This window comes from Colobus angolensis, unplaced genomic scaffold (assembly GCF_000951035.1).
Source record: "Colobus angolensis palliatus isolate OR3802 unplaced genomic scaffold, Cang.pa_1.0 Scaffold194, whole genome shotgun sequence".
Lineage (NCBI taxonomy): Eukaryota > Metazoa > Chordata > Mammalia > Primates > Cercopithecidae > Colobus > Colobus angolensis.
The window spans coordinates 38763-61646 of record NW_012115088.1 but is presented as its reverse complement, the minus strand read 5'-3'; the positions used below and the strand labels follow the sequence as shown (position 1 = coordinate 61646).

General features: G+C 40.8%; 1 long non-coding RNA gene across 1 annotated transcript in view; it reads left to right on the top strand.

Moving 5' to 3' along the window:
• The window catches only part of LOC105510890, a 29753-nt gene extending 7294 nt beyond the window's left edge, over positions 1–22459 (top strand). Inside the window, exons 2-3 of the long non-coding RNA XR_001001626.1 lie at positions 20390–20525; positions 22051–22459. This is a non-coding gene — a long non-coding RNA (uncharacterized LOC105510890). The remainder of the gene's footprint in view (positions 1–20389; positions 20526–22050) is intronic.
• Positions 22460–22884: the final 425 nt, after the last annotated feature.

Below are 22884 nucleotides of genomic sequence, written 5' to 3'. Positions count from 1 at the left end.
TGTAGTTTTTGGTAATCTGCTATCACAGCAGTAGAATACAATTGGGTCACTCATTTTAGTAAGTTTCAAAGACCCCTGAGAGGAGTTGTTAAGCACCAGTCCAGTTAGGGGTATTATTTTGGTCATGTTCTAGATAATACTACTTCTAACAGTACAAAAGGATGAAGTGAGAAAGAAGCACAGAGATTATCTTACTAATTCGAATGTAGTCACTGTCAGAATTTCAATAATATATAAAATAGAGTTATCTATAACTAACCCACAAAGTTAGAAAATGCCATTTATTCAAAAAACTTACATTGAGTGTCAAATGAGTGTCTTGCCTTGTGCTAGAATACTGGACCTGTTCAGCTCCCAAGTCAGATCTCATAGGAGTCTTGATGGAGATTTTCTGTGGTTAGAGAGGCCTTGCGCCTTCTGGCCACCTATGGCCTAGTAAGTGACTATGGCTTCAGGGAGGAAGGAATAGGATTTGGCTTATTGTGGAGTAGAAATTATTATGTCAAACCACGTGTCAAAATCCGGAATGGATGGTGTCTTCAGAATCCATGTGAACTTTCCATAACAGTTTTTCTCAATGTTGACTGGACATCAAAGTCTTTGATGTGTGTATCAGGAGGTACCACTCCATGAGTGGGGAACTACAATGATCTTAAACTCACTTGTGATTCATTAGTTCACATACAAATAAACAAAGGTCACAGTATTTTTCTAACCAAGACAGTGAAAAATGGGACACTGCCTCAAATTAGCAGTACCTAATTAAAGACCCTTAATATTACTAATAAATAAATAAATAAATAAATAAAAGTAAGTTTTGGCCGGGCACGTTGGCTCACGCCTGTAATCCCAGCACTTTGAGAGGCCAAGGTGGGCAGCTCACCTGAGGTCAGGAGTTTGAGACCAGCCTGGCCAACATGGTGAAACCCTGTCTCTACTAAAAGTACAAAAAATTAGCTGGGCATGGTGGTGTGTGCCTGTAATCGCAACTATGCAGAGGCTGAGGCAAGAGAATTACTTGAACCTGGGAGACAGAGGTTGTAGTGAGCTAACATCGCACTACTGCACTCCAGTCTGGGCAACAGAGCAGGCCATCTTAAAGAAAAAAAAAAAGTGTAAGTTTTAAGAATCACAGAATCACACAACTTCTATCAGGTGATAATTCCTATATTGGTCCCAGGTGGGAGGTCTGCTGCTCATGCAGTGCTCACTGCTGACCACACACCCTACATGCTTTCTCTATTTCCATTGACAGCCACTCCTCATATTACCACTACCATTTTAAAGATTAAAAAAAAAAAAAAGAGGCAGAGAGGTTAAATGGCTTCTCTGAAATAAAATACCTATCAATTCCACATCTGTTGTTCCATGGAATACTGTGTGTTTTATGTGCAGTGTATCATTTAATCCCTCTGCAAAACGTACAGGGGAGGAATCAATGTGAATAAACTTGTCTAAAGTCTTGACTCATACATGACAAATCTGAGACGGTCTCCACAGATGCGTCCTCCCCACCACTAGGGCACCCCACTTTTGTCTTCTTCGGGTTGGCAGTGAAAGGAAAAGTGTTTTGTGTTTCAACAAATGTTGCCAAAACAACTGGACATTCACATACCAGAAAATGAACCTAGACACAGACCTTGACCTCTTCACGAAAATTAACTCAAAATGTATCATAGACCTAAATGCACAATACAAAACTGTAAAACTACTGGAAGATAACAGGAGAAAAATCTTGATGACCTTGGGTTTGATGAAAACTTTTTAGATACAACACCAAAGGCATGATCCATGAAAGAAAGAATTGATGAGCTGGACTTCATTAAAATGAATAATTTTGGCTGGGCACAGTGGCTCTTATCTGTAATCCCAAAACTTTGGGAGACTGAGGAAGGATGATCACTTTAGCCCAGGAGTTTGAGACCAGCCTGGGAAACATCACAGACCCTGTCTCTACAAATAATAATTAAAAAACAGCCAGGTGTGGCGGCACATGCCTGTAGTACCAGCTACTTGGGAAGCTGACGTGGGAGGATTGCTTGAGCCCCAGAGGTCTAGGCTGCATTGAGCCACGATTGCATCACTGCACTCCAGCCTGGGTGACAGAGCGAGGCCCTATTCCCAAAAAGAAAAAAAAAAAAAGAATATCTGCTCTGCAAAAGACAGTAGACAGTGTCAAAAGAATGAAAAGATAAGCCACAAGCTGGAAGAAAATATTTGCCAAAGACCTGTGTGATGAAGGATTGCAATCCAAAATATACAAAGAGCTCTTAAAAACTTAACAACCCAATTAAACAACCTGATTAAACAGCCCAATTAAAAAATGGGCAACAGATCTGAACACACATCTCACCAAAGAAGACATACAGATGGCAAATAAACATAGGAATTGATGCTCCACATTACATCTCCTTAGGGAAATGCAAACTAAAATAACAATGAGATATCACTTCATGCCTATTAAAATGGCCAAAATCCAGAACACTGACAACACCAAATGCTGGTGAGGATGTGAAGCAACAGGAACTCTCATTCGTTGCTGGTGGGAATGCAACATGGTACCCCAACTTTGGAAAGCAAGTTGACAGTTTCTTACAAAACGAAACACACTCTTCCCATATGATTCAGCAATTGCACTCCTTGGTATTTCCTAAAGGAGCTGAAAACTTAGGTCCACACAAAAACCTCCACATAGATGTTTATTAAACCTTTATTCATAATTGTCATAACTTAGCAACAACCAAGATATACACCCAGTCAATGGAAAGAAATGAATTATGAAGCCATGAAAAGACATGGAGGGAACTGACATGCATATCACCAAGTAAAAGAAGCTGTATGATTCCAATTAGATGAAATTCTTGAAAAGGTGAAACTATGGAGACAGTACAAAAAAGTTGTGGGTGCTAGGGTCCTGGGGGAGCAGCAGGTGGAGCACGGAGGATATTTAGGGCAGTGAAGCTGTTCTTTATGATACCACAGCGGTGGATATATGTCATTATACATTTGTCCAAACTCATAGAATGCACAACACCTGGTCTAAACTATAGACCTTGGTTGATAATGATGTGGCAGTGTAGGTTCATCAGTTCTAACAAATGTACCATTCTGGTGGAGGATGTTGATAGTGGGGGAGGCTGTGCATGGGTGGGGGCAGGGATATACAGAAAATCTCTGCACTTTCCACCCAATTTTGCTGTGAGTATATAACTGCTTTAAAAAATGATACCTATTAAAAAAACTTTTTGTGAATGATAGGTTCACATTATTCTTTAAAATAGGGCTTGAATATTCACATGTAGAAAGCTGTACATAATCAGGTACAACTCTTTAGTAAACAACAAAGCTGCCTCTGTCTGTCTATTTGTCTGTCATTTAATCTATCAATCTCTAGTCAGTGAAAATGGTTCAAGATCACTCAGTAGAAATAAAAACAAAACCAGAAAACAATTGATATAGGGGCTAATGTGAAAACCAAGACACATAAAAATTAGTTTATTCCCATCACCTCTGATTTCTTAACCCACATGCATGGGATCATTTGCTGAGCTAGGAATCTGGCAGGAAGTCTAAAGGTTCTTCTTACATATTTGTCCCATCATTAGTAAATATCTATCAAAAAACACCACACACATATATATATACACACACTGCCATATATACACATATATACACACACACACACACACATATACACACATATATATATGTGTAGCCAACAAATTTATACTCACTTGTCTGAGTCACAAATACAATTATAAATCAGTTATTCATTCCCGGTGTTGCCACCAATACTGCATAAGGGCTAAGCTTTGGAAATTATGAAGACGATATCCCTTTCCATGTGATTTTTATACATCTTCTGTGTTGATAACCTTTCCTCTCCAACTCAGTAATATGATTAGTATCAAAATGTGCAGGTCTGAACTATGTTACTGTTTGCCACTGGTTCTTATTATGCATGGAAACCCTGGATGATTTCAGTAGGTTTCCTACATGTGGCTCTACCTCCTTGCATTCATTCTTCACTGTTCCTGCCAAAGTAGTTTCCTCTGTTTACTGTTTTGATTTGAGAAATGTATTCATTATCTATTGCTGTGGTACAACTTACCACAAATTTAGAGGCTTAAAACAGCACCCACTTATTAGCCCACAGTTCTGTAAGTCAAAGTCTAGCATGGCAAGGTGGAGTTCTCTCTTCAGGATGAACTCAAGGCCAAAATCAGGGTGTCAGTTGGGCTGAGTTCTCGTCTGAAGGCTCTAAAGAAAAAATCAACTTTTCAGTTTATGCTTGTTGTTAGCAGAATTCCCTTGGTTGCAGTTGCAGGGCTAGGATTTCCATCTTCTTGCTGCTTGTCAGCTGGGACTTTCTCAGCAACCAGATCCTGCTCACATTCCCTGCCATGCAGCCCCACCATTTGCAGACCTGCAATGGTGAAGCAAATCCCTCTGGTGCTCCTAGTCTCTAATCTTTTCTTCTACCACTAACTAGAGAAAACTCCCAGCTTTTAAGGCTTTCAAGTCATTGGGTCATGTACATCTTGATAATCCTTCTTTCTTACAGTCACCTGTACCATATTGCATAATGGAATCATGGGGAAAACATTCATCACATTGACAGTACTGGGGATCCTGCAGCATGTGTACCGGGTGAGGGGGGAGGAGGCAGGAAATCTTGGTAACCATTTTAGCATCTTGCCTGCTGCCCCACACACAACCCTATGGTGCATCGAATCTGTGAGCTTTAAAAGCCTCTCCAGAGTACTGTGGACAACCTACATTCCTATGGCCTCTGGTCTGCTTCTGCTATGTCATCATTCTTCTATTCTCAAGCCTCTCTCAAGGAAACATCTCATGGTGCAGTTCTCCAAATGTTCACTGAGCTCTATCACACCAGTCCTTAGAAGCTCCAGCTGCTCCAATTCAGATCCGTGGGGATCTTTGGCTTGTACACAAATCCGTGTTGTCAGACACAGGGGAGAGTCCTGCCAATTTTCTCCAAGGATGGCCTATGAATATTGAGATATGTTACAATGATTAAAAACAAAACAAAACAACAACCACAAAACTGAAGACAACACAGTTCTCAAACCTCAGAGCTTATAGTCACTTAACTGAATTACTTAAAATCTTAAGAGCTGACAGTCCTCAAATTTCTACCAAGAGACCAGAAATTAAGTTCGTGCAGTCTGCCATCTGGGCCCTGAATGAAAGAGAAAATTGCATCTAATCCTGATTCCAGTTTTGTTCAGAGATTTAAAAAAAAAGAAGAAAATAAAAAATTTAAAAAGGTCTTTTGCAGGCAGAACCTGGGAAATGGTATGGTGTTTAGCTCTAAATTATCACACTTGCTCATTTGTCACAGAGCCTGGGTGGCCTGGTGATGAGTACTACATAAAATTATAAGCAAAAAAATGCTTTATTTAGTCTTTGACAATGTGCTTCTTGATTAGAGTTTTAATATTTTTTTTTCTGGATCTGTTAGATCTTCATCAGTTAGAACTTTATGATGTTATAAATGACTGAAAAGCGGCCAGGCATGGTGGCTCATGTTTGTCCTCCCAGCACTTTGGGAGGCTGAGGTGGGAGGATCACCTGAGGTCAGGAGTTTGAGACCAGCCTGACCAACATGGTAAGACCCCGTCTCTACCAAAAATACAAAAATTAGGCAGGCTTAGTGGTGGGTGCCTGCAGTCCCAGCTACTCATGAGACTGAGGCAGGAGAATCACTTGAACCTGGGAAGTGGAGGTTGCAGTGAGTTGAGACTGTACCACTGCACTCTAGCCTGGGTGACAGAGCCAGACTCCTTCTCAAAGAAAACCCCCCAAAAACCAAAAAAACAAAAAACCCAAAAAACTGAAAACCTATCTTAAATTACCTTATTATTATAAGGGGCCAATTAGTTTATGTTGCTGTAAAACAAAGCTAAGTTGGGCTTCAGAATGTGGTGTCAAGGCTCAATAATGTTATCAATGGGGGCCATTGTTTTTCTTCTGTCTACTTTGCCCTTTAAGGTGTCAGCTTTATCCCAAGTCTGATTCTCTCTAGTGCTTGCAAGATAATGTCCAGTAACTCTTAGTGCTGTGTGTTTTTATAATTTATTTTAATGAGGAAAAGAATACATCTGAACCAATATTCTGAATTTCATGTTTACTGGCTCTTGTAAAGGCCCATGGTCATCCCTGAACAATGATTTATGCAGGGAAATAGAATATGTTGGTTGTTGACGTCAACATAGGATACCTGGAGAGGAGTAAGGTACCTGAAAAAAAAATTGTAGTCTTGGCCGGGCACGGTGGCTCAAATGCCTGTAATCCCAGCACCTTGGGAGGTCAAGGTGGGCAGATCACAAGGTCAGGAATTCAAGACCAGCCTGACCAACATGGTGACACCCCGTCTCTATTAAAAATACAAAAATTAGCTGGCTGTGGCAGTGCATGCCTGTAATCCCAGTTACTCGGGAGGCTGAGGCAGGAGAATCTCTTGAACCCAGGAGGCGGAGGTGGCAGTGAGCCGAGATCACGCCATTGCACTCCAAAAAAAAAAAAAAAAAGATATATATGTATAGTCTTATGTACAAGACACTAAATACTATACAATAAATTTTCTGCATTTAAAAAAAATCTGTAAAAGCATCTTTTTATACTTTTAAGGATTTTGCCATATTGTCACCTCAGCAGTAGTCAGATGAGTCATTCTAGGTATTTGTATACTTTGTAAGGTTTTTATTGGGTTTATATCTGGTTTAAAATCTAAGGAGCTTCATGTGCTACCTGTACTTTTGACTACTTTTTCTAAGTGGTGAGTGATACCAAAATGTTGCAGAAATAATTTCACATTACCTTAGTAAGAGACATGAAGATGCTGCCCACAGAATATCCCAGGAGCGTCCACTTAAAAGGAAGGCGTTCCTTTGGTCAGAAGCAAAGACAGAGCAGTGGAGCAGAAGGGCTCAACACTGTTGAGAAGCAGTGGGAGGAGAGAGGAGCGCAGCTGTTTGCTCTCTAAATTAAGGGTTGGATATTTTCAAACTAATACAAACTGAGTATTCTCCAAATGTCGCAGCAAGCTGATTCTAATACCAGAGAGTAACTTTCAATAAGCAGAAGAAATTGTAATGGATTTCAAATATGCTTGTTCCCCAAATGGCAAAATTATGCCTTCCTTTACCTAGAAAAGGGAGTTCCACTTCTGCTCTCGGGATTCTCATAACTAGGAGATACTAATGTAAATGCTATAATTGCTTAGAATGTATAATTTAGTAAAGAAATAAGGCCAACACCTGAGACAGAGCTGGAACAGGATCTATATGAAAAGGTCCTTTCATGACAGCAGGTGTCTCTCTTTCTTTCTGATTCACACACATCCAGAAACCTGTAAACTACTATTTGGTGACACCTGACAGTGAGCAAGACCTTTCCTTCCTCTAAAACGTATCTATCAATTTAAATGTTAAAAAAAATACCCAAACTTATCTCATGTTTACACTTTACAAAGCTGCAATAGGGAATTATCTCACCACATACCTGGGCTTTGGTGTAGTTACATTTTTTTCTCTAAATGATATTAAGTGCTTTATTTCTCTTTAATGCCTGTGCTGCCCCCATCCCTCTGCATGGCGTGTATGTAGCTCAGTGGACTCTGCAGCCAAATAATGGCCAAGTAATGGCTGTGACTTCTCACCCAGGGCTGACAAACCACAGTGTCAAGGGTATGTATTCAATGAAAGAAGATGATTTCTCAACATCTTGCCCTCAAATTCTAGAACTTCCTCCTCAATACTTCTTGGAGGTCTTATAAAAAATGTATCTCATCTATTCCCTCCAGTGGGATATTTTACCTTGGTTATTATCACAACTATTTTGCTACGTGCAATGAAATTAGCAGAGATTCCATTTGCTGAAATCATATGTAGAAAGCAGTGCTCTCTGCCTTATTACCAAATGAGTACAGCGTGCCCTTCAATAATTCTTTAAACTCTCAAATGCCTTGGAAGTAATATGGAGTATTACTGAACTGTGACTGAAGCACCATTTGTGCTAAATATGACAGTGCACAAATGATATTCCTCTATAAAAGTTCAAACTACATTAATCTTTTAGGGAGGCTCATTGACTGGGAAGATGGCTTAGATATAAAATAAAGACACCGAGGGCTCATTGAGGAGAGCATTTCTGGTCAGGATTTCTAGGAACAAGGTAAGGTGAGGTCCATAGTTTAACCCTTTATGATTAGGATGTGAGCAAATGAATGCAGTTCCCAGGGGAGAGATGGAAATGATAATGAACCCTTCTCAATATGAGGGAAGACAGGCTTTGAGGTCAGAGAAATAGAAATTAAATGGTATTAAACAGCTGAGACAAATAGACAATATTATTGGTGCTGGGAATCTGAACAAAAATGTAATGAGTATTCCCAAGTTTATGTTGATAGTTCCAGCCCTTAACCATATTGCCATTTAGAAGAATGGCAGATTCTTCCTATGTAGTCTCTCCAATGTCATTTTTTTCAGTCATTTTCACTTATCTTAGGGCTGCATAAACAAGAAACAATTGCACGAATGTCTTCTTTTCTTGGATTTCTAGATGTGGCCAATCAGTCAGTAGGGTTGTAGTGCATATCAAGAAGGAGGAATGGGGTAGAATATTTAATTAGCATTAACAAAGGTAGCTTCAATGCAAATATATGATACTACTCAGGTTTTTAGTATTAGTTTTACTAAAATATGTAAAACATATAAAAAACAACATTGCTGTTTTTAAAAATTACAGAAACAGGCCGAGTGCGGTGGCTCACGCCTGTAATCCCAGCAGGTTGGGAGACTGAGGTGGGTGGATAACCTGAGGTCAGGAGTTTGAGACCAGCCTGGCCAACATGGAGAAACTCCACCCCTACTAAAAATACAAAGATTAGCCGGGCCTGATGGCAGGTGCCTATAATCACAGCTACTTGGGAGGCTGAGGCAGGAGGATTGCTTGAACCCGGGAGGTGGAGTTTGCAGTGAGCGGAGATCAAGCCATTTCACTCCAGTCTGGGTGAAAGAGCAAAACTTCATCTCAAAAAAAATTATAGAAATAATATATATTCAATGCATAAGACATGTAACAGTGTAGAAAAATGCAAATGGAAAGTCACCTGTTATCACAGTGTCCAGAGAAAATCATCTGTAACATGTTATTGTGTATCTTGTAGTCCCTCTTCTCTAAAGACAGACATGGTATAAAAATGATAGATTGCTTTTACACTAAACAATGTCATATATTTCCCCATGTCGATAAATAAGTAGGGCAGGGCTTCCCCCTAATGAAAGAGCTTATTATTAACATTTTTATTATAAAATTATTTTACTATTTTTTATAAATATAATATACACTTTTACAAAGAAAAAGTAAGCAATAAAATTGTCTAAAAATTTAAAATTTACAGGCATTCCTATCACCCAGATAAGATAAGCCAGAAAAGATATTAGAAAGATATGGATGAGGCAAAACCAACATGACTTAATGATAGAATGGATGGTGGAGGAAGGAGGAGTCTATGATAATACCTACATTTCTGACTTGAGTCCTGGTGTGGGAAACAGAAAAGAAACTGACTTTGTTACTGCAGCTCTACCTCTCACTTGGCCACAATAGCCAACAAGGGCTTCCTTGCTGTTCCTGGAAAAAGCCAGGCACATTCCTGGCTTTGGGCATTTGCTCTGGCTATTTCCCCGGCCTGGAATGCTCTTCCCACAGCTATCTGCTTGGTCAACTCCTCCTCCTCCAAGTCTGCTCAGATCTCTCCTTCTCCATGAGGACTCCCTGGTCCAATGATCTAACCTCTCACACTACCATACTGATCCTCCTTATCTTCCTTTACTTGGTCTTTTTGTTTTTTTTTTTCATAGCACTTATCACTTTCTAAGCTACTATTTAATTTATTTACTTACTAGGTTTCTTGTTTGCCCATCTCCTCTCAGTAGAATGTAAACTCGAGGACAGAAAGTTTTGTCTGCTTGGTTCTGAAGTACCTAGAATAATGTCTGTCACATAAGTAGCTGCTCAATTAACGTATGTTGGATGGATTAATTAAATAGTACTAGAGAATTTGAAGACGGCTGAAGGATGAGATACCAAGAGTGGCAATGGGTAAGAAGAGAGGAAAGATTTGAGAGCTGTAAGACTTAGAGAAGAAATGAACCAGAGACGTGTTTAAGATGCTGTATGAAAATGATTTCCTTCCTTTTTACATTGAATGATTCTGTCCATTTTTTCCAAATAACTAATAGACATAGCCCACTAACTTAGAGAGATTCATGGAACTAGGTTAAAAGAGTCTATTATTTTAAGGTTAAATATATATTGAATACTTGGCGCCAGAACCAGTTGACCTATTGATTAGAGACAAGACAGAAAGTCCATTTATGTGTTAAGTTCTGATTTTCTATGTCAGAAGAATCTTTACAACATTGATTAGCTGCTTCTGGCAACTATGAGTATATTTCAGCACTGGATGTTTCTAAGTAAGGATTAAAGTAGAAAAGGTAACTTTTAGATAACAATTAAAGCAATGATAACAGATACCAATATTGTAAATAAAGATTTTCTATTACATGGGCTTATGGGGAAGAATGTTGACTTTGTCGTTAAGACTCACATATTACTGGGAAGTCACTTAATTTTCCCCCCAAAGCATTTCTGTTTGCCTTTGAGTGTTGCCTGTGGCACTAAGATGGTAAAGAACACCCCTGCCTAGACTCTTCACTGTCATCAATATGTGGTGTGACAGTGCTAATAAGCTACTTGATGATGCATAAATATTTTGTAATTTTTTTCTGACTTACATATGAAAGATCTACTCAGCTTCCATCCGCAAGCTTCACTTTCTGAAACCCCAAATACTTGCTCTTGGATACTCAAAAAGCCAACAGATCAAAACTTAAATGTTGATATTCACTGTAGAGGGATGAGTCCTCCACAGGTGGAAACTCGTTTGGCATGGCTCAAATACCTGCACTTGATACACCTTTTCTTTTTATTAAAATAAACTTGGAAATAGACTTTTATTATTTAGAACTTTAATTTCCATTCAAAAGAAGTAAAATATAAATTCAATAAATCGGTTAAAATATTCCTAAAATGACTCCACATTTATATTTGATCCCTCTGAATTACATGTCAAAATCCTATCTTTTTCACAGGGTATCGGTCTCTGGACCATCAAGATCATCAATAATGCAGCATTTCTTTTTATTTTTCTTTCTTTCTTTAAAATTTGAGACACGTTTCGCTCTGTCACTTAGGCTGGAGTGCAGTGGTGTGATCACAACTCACTGCAGGCTCTATCTCCTGCGCTCCTACCTCAGCCTCCCTTGAGCAGCTGGGACTACAGGCATGGTCCATCATGCTGTGCTAATTTTTATTTCTTATTTTTATTAAAAATGCAGTCTCCCTATGTTGCCCAGGCTGGCCTTGAACTCCTGAGCTAAGGCGATCTTACCATCTCAACCTTCCAAAGTGTTGGGATTGCAGGCATGAGCCACTGTGCCCAGCAGCATTTTTTTCTTTTTTAAACAAAATTTTAAATGTACAACACAGTATTGTTAACTACAAGCACAATTTTTGTGCAGCAGATCTCTAGAACTTATTCATCTTGCAAAACTGAAACTTTACATCCATTGAACAACATCTCCCCATTTCCCCCTCCCTGCAGACCCTGGCATCCACCATTCTGCTCTGTGCTTCTGTGAACTTGACTACTTTAGATACGTCATATAAATGGAATAATTCAGTATTTGTCCTTCTGTGACTTGTTTATTTTACTTAGCATAGCATCCTTAAGGTTCATCCATGTTGTTGCATTTCACAGATTTTCCTTTAGCTAATGACTGAATAATATCCCAGTCAATGTATATAACAAAATTAAAAATAGAATTACAATATGATTCAGCAATCCCACTTCTGGGTATTTCTACAAAATAATTAAAATCAGGATCTTGAAGAGACACTTGTACCCCCATATTCATTGCAGCATTATTCACAATAGTCAAGATATATAGGAAACAACTGAAATGTCCATTGATGGATGAATTGACACACACTTTCTTACTTACATTGTCAGTCAATAATACCTTCTTCAACAATATTTTCCTTAGGAGGCTTGTTTTCCCCTTAAACTTCCATTCTTCCTACTTCCCCCTAATTTTCCACATCACAGCAAAAGGTATCACATACCCCTGATTACTTCAGCCAGAAACATAGCAATTATTCAAGATTCCACCATTATTCTTATTGACTATACCCAGTCCAATTAGAAACTCTATCTGTAAATATCTTTTAAGTTTTACTTCTTTACATTTTCAGTATGACCCCCTGTATCCCTCTAACTGCCTTCAAAAAAATCTTACCTCTTTAGCCTCTGATCCCTACCCAGCAGAAAAGTAATCTTACAACATAAATTGGATTGGATCAATCTCTGTTTAACCCCTTCAGTGAATTTTTTTATGTGCACCCCCTTTAGAATATATTTCTGCATAAGACAAAGACCTTTCTTGTGTACCATTATATTTTGGGGGCTTTGGACAGTACCTGGTACATAGTTTGTGCTCAGTCAATACTTTCAGAATTAAGAAAGTTTGAGGACTTCCCTGTTTTTTTAAATACGTGAGGTCTTCGCCTTTTTTAGAATCATAACAGTAGGAGTTGAACTGGACCTTACAGGTTGTCTAGTTCAACCTCCTTTCGTATTAAATTCTACAAGTATGCTCCTGGGTCAACATTTTGGAGTTATTTTGGTGCTAGTGCCTGCTTCAGGCTTCTTCTTCTTCTTATTATTATTATACTTTAAGTTCTAGGGTACATGTGCACAACTTGCAGGTTTGTTGCATATGTATATTAGGCTTCTATCTGGTCAGTTTCCAGTGTCTGCTGATTCACTATGGACAGTATCACTTAGATGGGGTTCTCTCCCATTGTTTGCAAAACTGTAGACCTTTCCAGTTTTCATCACTGTGTGTTCAAATTATCGAGATAATCCTGTAGCTCAGTTTCCTTTCACTTCATTTTCTTGCATCTTTTTTGTTAATAGATTAAATTTTCTCAGATATTTGTTAGTCTGCTATTCTTCTACTGAAGAATTTACCTGCCTGATCAAATCTGAGTTCCTTTGCTTTACAATAAGGGAGACCGACCAGCTTATTGCCTCTCTACCTATGCATGCCATTCCTCTGTCATGGCCTCTTCTTTTCAGGCAAGGTTTACAACAAAGAGGTGCTTGTTCCCACCTTTGTTTGAGGTATTGCCCTGACACCTTCTTCATGATCAAGGTGAAGACTTATTGTCTCAAAGATTTCATTTCTAACTAATTCACTTCATATACTTACTTGCATTTTTTTAGCTATTTCTTATGAAACAAGGTCATGGATGAGGCCTAATTGGCAAGTATGTCTTAAGAAATCTAGGATAACAGTGCGAATAGCAGACAACTTATTCCCATAACAGGACTAGGAGTCCTACAGTCTCCTAGGTCTTCTGTGATGAAGACAGCTTGTGGGCTTACTGTTGGGCCCCTGAGAGACCTGAGATAAAAATATCTCTATGAAGAGAAGAAGCAAAAGTTACTCATTTTAAACAATTATAAAAGGGCCTGCCTTGGCAAGAAAGAGGGTTAAGGTCATGCATACTGTCTGAAATTAGGTCTTGACTGGTCTCAGGGCAATGCATTTGTCACATTTTTTCAAATAAGGAATAAAATTCAGGAAAGTTTAAAGTGTGTAATCATCTCTTTAAAAATCTTCTACAAATGTTTGTATGTATGAAAGCATAATATGAGCATTGGCTGTGTGGAAGCAACTCCCTAGTTTGTACATTTCCTGGAGTGTGAAGTCAAGATCGTTGTGAAACTGTCATTTGGAGGCATCTGAGTTGCAGAAGAAAGACCTTAACACATATTTGGTATGTGAATGAATTGACCTCATTTTCCAAGGAATAAACCTCTTAAGTGACAGGAGTATGACTGCTTTGTGAAAACTATCCTTTAAAACACAGTCTGAAGCGGGTGAATCACCTGAGGTCAGGAGTTTGAGACCAGTCTGCCAACATGGTGAAACCCCATCTCTACTAAGAAATACAAAAAATTAGCCAGGCGTGATGGTGGGTGGCTGTAATCCCAGCTACTCGGGAGGCTGAGGCAGGAGAATGGCTTGAACCCTGGAGGCAGAAGTTGCAGTGAGCCAAGATCGTGCCATTGTACTCCAGCCTGGGAGACAAGAACAAAATCCGTCTTAAAAAAAAAAAAAAAAAACAACAAAAAACCCCAAAACCCCCACAATCCATTGCTAGTCTGTGCTACTGTTCTAGAATGTTCTTAAGATACGGAAGTTCACAGGGTGTGTCCCTTGGGATGTTGTGACTATACTGTTGTGGGTTTGATCACTATGCTTACTATGCCAGTTTGCTTGTGGAGACATTTTGGTTTAAAGAGATACTGATAATTGGACTTGGATATTCTTTATACTCATGGCCTTCGCACTTCTTTATTACATAGCCATTTTGAGGGTTGCTCCCGTTAAAACTGATGATAGTCCTCCCGCTATGGGGAAACATGTTTTCTCTCTGTCTCTCTCTCTCTCTCTCTCTCTCTCTCTCTCCCTTTTAAAAACCAATAGGAATCTGAATCTGCCAGTGTGGTGGCTCATGCCTGTAATCCCAGCACTTTGGGAGGCCGACGAGGGTGGATGACTTGAGGCCAGGAGTTTAAGACCAGCCTGGCCAACATGGCAAAACCCCGTCTCTACTAAAAATACAAAAATTAGCCATGTGTGGTGGCACGTACCTGTCGTTCCAGCTACTCAGGAGGCTGAGGTATGATAACTGCTTGAACCTGGAAGGTGGAGGCTGCAGTGAACCGAGATCACACTACTGCACTCCAGCCTGGGTGACAGAGCAAGTCTATCTCATAAAAAAAAAGAAGAAGAAGAAAAAAAAAGGATCTGAATCATTCTTTGTAATCAAATAATTTCCTGTTTTGAGAAGTCTGTAATTACTCTCTGAACCATATAAACAGCAATATACAATTCCCAGTTGGCATATGGAAATTTTTGGTTGTCTCTTGAAATATTTCAAAATGGTCTTCTGTTGTAATACTGGACTAAATTTTTCTAAACAGCATGCTCTTATCCATAGTATTTCACAGAAATGTGACTTAAAATGTCAGCATCTCAGCACATTTAGGTGTATCTGTCCATTGCCTGGGCAAAATAATCACTTTCTTTAATCTTTAAAACCAGCTGTTCACAGACATTAATTGCCATGTCACTTACACTCCTTGAAACAGTATCATTCGACAAAGACACACATTTTAATTTGTTTGCTGCGTCTGGTCCTATTACACTTGATATCCAGCCATTGTCAGTGGTGAGAGTCTCAGCAACTGTGGATGGCTGTCATTGCTGTGCAAAATGTAATGATTCCAAATAGGACGTTTTGTGAATAATTGCATTCATAGGCTATTAGTTTGGAATATAAGTCTTTTCCTCGTCAAAATCATCAGATTTTCAATGAATGCACAGAAGAACTCAGTGCTGACTTGTTTTTTTGCAGCTGGATGCATTTATTTTTGGAGGCAGGTGGTGATTTGGAGGGCTCTGTATCTTCAGTTGATTTGCCTTCATAACCCACTGACATTTCTTTTCTTTCTTTTTTTTTTCTTGAGACAGAGTCTAGCTCTGTCGCCCAGGCTGGAGTGCAGTGGCACAATCTCAGCTCACTGCAACCTCCACCTCCCAGGTTCACGCCATTCTCCTGCCTCAGCCTCCTGAGTAGCTGGGATTACAAGCATACACCACCACGCCCGGCTAATTTTTGTATTTTTAGTGGAGACGGGGTTTCACCATGTTGGCCAGGCTGGTCTCGAACTCCTGGCCTCAAGTGATCCACCCGCCTTGGCCTCCCAAAGTGCTGGGATCACAGGCATGAACCACCGTGCCCAGTCTGCACTGACATTTCTTTAAGAAAATAACTAGTAGCATACCCAATGGTTAGGTGAGCATATTTTTCCATTTTCTTTTCTTTCATTAAGATTTTGAGAAACATTCAATAAAGAAGCTATTTCTTATTAAACTGTTATCTTTAGACACTTTCACATAAAAATACATAATGTATGTAAACCTATATCAACTCAAATTATAAAAAAATTCTATAGAGCCTAACAACTGACTGATGAATTAATGTGTTTTTTCATGCATTTGTTTATTTTACATCTATAGAACAGCTACTCTTTTCCAGGCAGTGTGCTAGACTCCAGGGGTATAAATAGAAGTAACATATTTCTGTGCTCTATAACCTCAAAAGCTAAAATGGAGAAAAATGTGTAAAGATGTAATTATAATACAGCAGCAGTGAGACAGAAAAATGCAGTCAAAACATTAGGGGAAGTCAGAATATCTAACGATTAATTCTACCTGAGAGTTCAAGGATTGACTTAGTGACAACCTCACAGTCAGAATTCAAACCGTCTGTAGCTTCTTCCCTCCTATCTTGGCTCTAAAGGCAGAGAACAACCTACCTCTGAAGGTCTGGTGACCTGTGTTGAGAAGCAGATGTTTTGTCTTTTTGAGACGGAGTCTTACTCTGTTGCCCAGGCTGGAGTGCAGTGGCGTGCTCTCGGCTCACTGCAACCTCCGTCTCCTGGGTACAAGCGTTTCTCCTGCCTCAGCCTCCTGAGTAGCTAGGCCTACAGGCGCATGGCACCCTGCCCAGCTAATTTTTTCTCTTTTTGAGACAGAGTCTTGCTCTGTCGTCCAGACTGGAGTGCAGTGGTGCGATCTTGGCTCACTGCAACCTCCCTCTCTCAGGTTCAAGCGATTCTCCTGCCTCAGCCTCTGGAGTACCTGTGACTACAGGCATGCACCACCATGCCTGGCTAATTTTTTTTTTTTTTTTTTTTTTTTATTTTTAGTAGAGATGAGGTTTCCCTGTGTTGGCTAGGCTGGTCTCAAACTCCTGACCTCAGGTAATCCACCAGCCTTGGCCTCCCAAAGTGCTGGGATTACAGGTGTGAGTCACTGTGCCCGGCCTAGAAAATGATCTTTTATAGCCCTCTTGGGTTGCTGCAGCCCAGGGAGCGAAGGTGCTGCAGAATACAGGAGCCTTGCTCCCCTCTACGGGAGTACGGGAGCCCAGATCGTCTAATTCTGTGTTCATCTGTGTTCAGTGCTCTCCGCCATTCTCACTTCCTGTCACTTTGCTGGCCTGTTCCTATTTATTTGGGGCTTCAGTGTTTTCTCCATAGATGCTTTCCCTGGCTTCCTAATCTAAATTACTGTCATTTCAAACTGTTCATCAAACTTTAACTTTCCTCCATAGCCTTTATCACAGTTTATGATCATAGATTTATTTGAATGTCTACCTGTCCACATGGCAAGAACTGCATCTGTTTCTGTGTTATTTTCAGTACCCATCAGATGGTGTGGTACGTAGTAGGTATTCAATAAGTACTTGTGGGATGAAGAATTTGCAGTGTATACAGCAACACAGTCTGAGGTATAAAGTACCCCAAAATGGAGAACTTACTCCTCTGTTTTAGCCCATTTTCTGTTGCTTATAACAGAGTACCTGAGACTGGGTAAATTACAAAGTAAAGAAATTTATTTCTTACAATTATGGAGGCTGACAAGTCCAAGGTGAAGGGGCTACATCTGGTGAGGGCTTTCTGCTTGTGGGGACTCTGTGCAGAGTCTCAAGGTGGTGCAGAGCATCGCATGGTGAGGGGTTGAGAGTGCTGGTTCTTGTCTCTCTTCTTCTTCCTATAAAGCCACCAGTCCTACTCCCACGATGCCCATTAATCCATGAATGGATAAGTCCATTCATGAGAGCAGACCCCTCATGGCTCAATCATGATAAAAGTCCAGTCTGATAAAACTGACAATTGGAGATTAAATTTTAACATGAGTTTTTGGAGGTGACAAATATTCAAATCTTAGCACCCTCTGAAGTTGCAAACACAGCTTCTTAAATTTTTTGCTGTTTTTTACTTTTTGCCAAGGGATTTTTTTTGTTCTGTCATTGCTCTTTCAACTGAGTTAATTCTGGACCTACTCAATAATGAGGGTCTACACTCCAGGACACACACTGTGTAGCCTTCCCCGTTCTTCTTCTTCTTTTTTTGTTTTTTGAAGATGGGGTCTTGCTCTGTGGCCCAGGCTAGAGTGCAGTGGCGCCATCTCGGCTCACTGCGACCTCTGCCTCCTGGGGACAAGCGAGTCTCCTGCCTCAGCCTCCTGAGTAGCTGAGATTACAGGCACCCACCACCATGCTAGGCTAATGTTTTGTATTTTTAGTAGAGATGGGGTTTTTCACCATGTTGGCCAGGCTGGTCTTGAATTCCTGACCTCAAATGATCCATCCGCTTTGGCCTCCCAAAGTGTTGGGATTATAGACGTGAGCCACCGTGCCTGGCTGCCTTCCCCATTCTTTACCTAACAGTCTGCAATCTTAGCTCGTGTGGGTAATGACACCAACACTGTTCATTATGTCACTTAATTCTCCTTTACAATAGTGTATGTTTCTGCTCCTAAGAACATGTGGGAAAGATACTTTAAACTGAAAGTGTTCAAGGAGTGTTATAGTTGTGTCACTGGAAAAAGGTCCCAGTCCAGACCCCAGAAGAGGGTTATTGGATCTCATGCGAGAAAGAATTTCAGGCAAGTCCATAAAGTGAAAGTAAGTTTATTAAGAAAGTAAAGGAATAAAAGAATGGGTACTCCATAGGCAGAGCAGCTTGAGTGCTGCAGGTTGCCCTTTTTTTTTTTTTTTTTGAGACAGAGTGTCACTCCGTCACCAGGCTGGAGTTCAGTGGTGTGATCTCGGCTCCCTGCAACCTCCACCTCCCGGGTTCAAGTGATTCTCCTGCCTCAGCCTCCTGAGTAGCTGGGATTACAGGCATCCACCACCATGCCTGGCTGATTTTTGTATTTATAGTAGAGATGGGGTTTCACTGTGTTGGCCAGGCTGGTCTGAAACTGCTGACCTCAGGTGATCCACCCGCCTCAGGCTCCTAACGTGCTGGGATTACAGGAGTGAGCCACTGCGCCTGGCCCAGGTTGCCGATTTTTATGGTTATTTCTTTATTATATGTTAAACGAGGGGTAGATTATTTATGCCTCCCTTTTTAGGTCATATAGGGTAACTTCTTGATGTTGCCATGGCATTTGTAAACTGTCGTGGTGCTAGTGGGAGTGTAGCAGTGAGGAGAGCAGAGGTCACTCTCATCGCTCTCTTGCTTTTGGTGGGTTTTGGCCAGCTTCTTTACTGCAAACTGTTTTGTCAGAAGGTCTTCATGACCTGTATCTTGTGCTGACCTCCTATCTTATCTTGTGACTTAGGATGTTTAACCCTCTGGGAATGTAGCCCAGTAGGTCTCAGCCTTATTTTATCCAGCCCCTATTCAAAATGGAGTTGCTCTTGTTCGAACACCTCTGACAGTTAGACTGATGATACAAATATTCTTGTAGTTTACTTTCATTAGCAGTAGTGATTGTCACTAACATTTTGTAGCAACTGTTTACTTAGATGATGTTGTCTGTCATAAGCACTGGTTGCCCCAGGAAAAAGTGATAGGGGAAAGGAGTCAGATCAGTGAAGGCGAAGGGATTAAATGAAAGCATCAATACCAGGGAGGCAAGGGTCGCTAGAAAAAGATAGTCCTTGATAAAAGATCAAATTAAAATAAATCAGAGTCAGGATTTTGGAAATGAGGTTTCAAGAAGAAAGTCAACAGTACAATAATTTGATTATTGGGTCCTTTTAAAAACTCTTATGTCATCTTCTTTTTGCAACCATAGAACAGTGACTTAAAGCAGCAGTACTTGTGTTCTGTGGTCTACACAGCAGAATACTTCTCTGGTTATTATGTCAGCTCATCCTTGTTCTCAGTCTTCACAGTCTTCCTGGCCAGTTGTTTAAACCATTCTCCTTTAGTTCTCTGGAAAGAACGGGCCTTCCCTCCTGGTTGTGGATGAGCCCCTTCCCTCCTTGTTATAAATGGGCCCCTCCGTCCTGATGAAGTGCCCCTACCTTCTGGTTGTGAATGGGCCCCTCTCTCCTGGTGATGAATGCACCCCTCTCTCCTGGTTGTGAATGGACCCCTCCCTCCTGGTTATGAATGGGCTTCTCCCTCCTGGTTGTGAAAGGATCCCTCCCTCCTGGTTGTGAATGAGCCCCTCCCTCCTGTTGGAGGGCACCTCTCTCTTCACATCAGGAAGGCCATGGCCCTCATCAGTTGGCATTTTCCCTATCACAACATTTGCTACCCACTATCGTGGGCACAATATCTAGTGTCTGCTTTCTCTTCCATGCATCCTGTGAGAGAAGGAAAGATTTTGTTCTTGTTGACCTCTACATTCCCAAGGTCTGATCAAAGGATGGCACCAATACATGTGCTGCATGACTGAATAGGGGCAGAGTCCCTTCCTGGTCCTGAAACTGGGAAACTAATTACAGCACCATACAAGAGTTTCCCCACCCAGTGAGCTGGGGCAAAAGAGGTGAGTTACTACTAGATTCAGGGTTTGGTGGGCCCCAAGGTAAGCACATCCCTTGCTCAGTGTCTTAGTGAGAAGCAGTCCAGGGCTTATTTATTTAATTCTAGCATCATGGGTCATCCAAGCTGAATGACCTTCTGCCATTGTCCTTGGTTCCTGGTCCACACTCCAGTACCTCATGGATCCTTACTTTCAATCCCATTCCTATTAGCTTGAAGCTTTGCCCAATTGTCTAGTTTATTTCTCCCTCTACCCTATCCTCTGATGCTGCCACGTAGCTGTCTGAGCTTGGGAAAGATGCCTTACTACTCTAAATACATTTTTTCATATCCCTAAAATGAAAACGGTGGTATCCATATCACATGTTTGCTGTGAGGGTTATATGGGCTCATGTATATAAGGTGCTTGGCACAATACCTGAGACATAATATCTTTCCTGGAGACATGATTAATACTGCACCCATAGCTGAGGCTTCTCAGAGATCTCACATGAAAAATGTCTATGTCTTTGTGATCTGACTGGGTGAGCCTGGCATTTTCTTTTTATTTTGAGACAGGTTCTCACTCTGTCACCTAGGCTGGAGTGCAGTGGTGCAATCTTAGCTCACTGTAACCTCTGCCTCCAGGGCTCAAGTGATCCTTGCACCTTGGCCCCCTGACCACTGTACTTGGCCCCCTGAACCCTGTACTCAGCCCCTTGACCTCTGTATTTGGCCCGCTGACCCCTGTACTTGGACCCCTGTCCTCTGTACTCGGGCCCCTGTTCTCAGGGGTAAGGGGACTGAGGTGCGATTCTCACTTGGGGCTACAGGTGTGTGTCACTGTGCCCAGATAAGTTTTGTATTTTTTGCAGAGATGGGGTTTTGCCATGTTGCCCAGTCTAGTCTCGAATTCCTGGGCTCAAGCGAACCACCCACCTTGGCCTCCTAAAGTGCTGGGATTACAGGTGTGAGCCACCGTGCCCAGCTGAGCCTGGCATTTCTAAGCCTAAATCTGAACTAGCTGCTGTAGAGACTGCTCATTGTCTCCCAAAGTCCATTCTCTCCTTCTTCTTTCAGTTAAAAAACCCCTATATACCTATTAATTTCAGTGAGCACAGTGTCCGGTTAGGGACTATATTTCCCAACCTCTGGCCAGTGGAGGGTGAGCAGAAGTGAAATGTGCTACCTCCACTTTCTACTTCCTTCTTTTGCAGGCCATGGTGGTGGTTAGCTAGCTTTGAAAATGGGGATGTAAACAGCAGCTTTTGGATACAGTGGGGACAAGAAGGTAGAAAGAATGTGGGTCCCTGGATGATCTCAGGGAGCAGAGCTGTTGACTTTCAGGACTGTCCATCATCAGGTTGTGTGAGAGAGAGAAAAAAAAAGAGTTGTGTTTGGGAGTCTCTATGCTAAACAGCTGAGCCTGAAACTATTAACAACAAACCAGTCCAATAAGAATATCTGGGAATGTGAGTGGATCAGATTCAAGGAGAGAGAAGATGATATATCTGATGGCTGTATTTCTTTTCTTTTTTTTTTTGAGACAGAGTCTCACGTTGTCACCCAAGCTGGAATGCAGTGTCACAATCTCAGTTCACTTCAACCTTAACCTCCTGGGCTCAAGTGATCCTCTCACCTCAGCCTCCTGAGTAGCTGAGATTACAGGAGCCCACCACCATGTCTGGCTAATTTTTTATTTTTAGTAGAGATGGGGTTTCACCATGTTGGCCAGGCTGGACTTGAACTCCTGACCTTAGGTGATCCACTCGCCTCAGCCTCCCAAAGTGCTGGGATAACAGGCGTGAGCCACTGCGCCTGGCGTGGGCCTGTATTTCATTCTCTTCTTTTCTGTTATAGTCATGTTAACAAAAGGAGATGCACAGAATAGCAATTTTCAGTGAGACTCTACTGAATTGTTGTAGGGCTTGGCAAAAAGTTCCATGTGGGAGATCCTTGAGTGTCCAGTGAGATGAAGCAGAAACTGAACCAGTAATCTGTGTTTTTTATTGGGCAATGCAAGTACAGACTTAACCTAGACGTAATACTGTTATAATTCTAGAAGTTTACAGTATGACTGACATATAGCAGGTAGAAACCACGTTCTTTGCTGCTAGTATCGAGCACAGTTGAATAACTTTAAAGTGAAAGTTAACATTTTCAATCTAGATTTTGTTATCATGGGGAAAATAATGATTTTGATTGAACAAATCAATGCTTGCATGCAAAATTTTAGGTGGACTTTTCTGAGATCTTGTAGAAAAAAAATAAATTGGGTTTTTATTGTCTAACCACAGATAGAATAGAGTTTTGTTTTCTGGATTTGTCTAGTAGATTACTAAGCTTCCTTGTCCAGTGTGAATAAATAAATTTGTGGGGGCCTG